This window comes from Trachymyrmex cornetzi, unplaced genomic scaffold, assembly GCF_001594075.2.
Source record: "Trachymyrmex cornetzi isolate Tcor2-1 unplaced genomic scaffold, Tcor1.1 scaffold855, whole genome shotgun sequence".
Taxonomy (NCBI): Eukaryota; Metazoa; Arthropoda; class Insecta; order Hymenoptera; family Formicidae; genus Trachymyrmex; species Trachymyrmex cornetzi.
This window is the reverse complement of record NW_017300197.1, coordinates 54,369-54,616: the sequence shown is the minus strand read 5'-3', so window position 1 is coordinate 54,616 and position 248 is coordinate 54,369.

Sequence of the window (248 nt, the reverse complement as noted above, 5' to 3'; positions counted from 1 at the left end):
ACTTTGTTTTGTCTTCATATATTTATTATCAAAATGAAATTGACAGCCTGTTTTAACAGTGTCAACGCTGTTAACCTTCATTAATTAGCCTTGTCCAGTAGCCTTGCTGTGCTGTAACCGTGTAACCTGTATTTCATGAGAAATGGGTTTAATACATGTTTTGTACGTATTATACATTTCCTACGTAGGAAATGTAGGAAACCTCTCGCAGCGCTAAATTTCCCAACCCTGGCTACAAGTTACTGCAA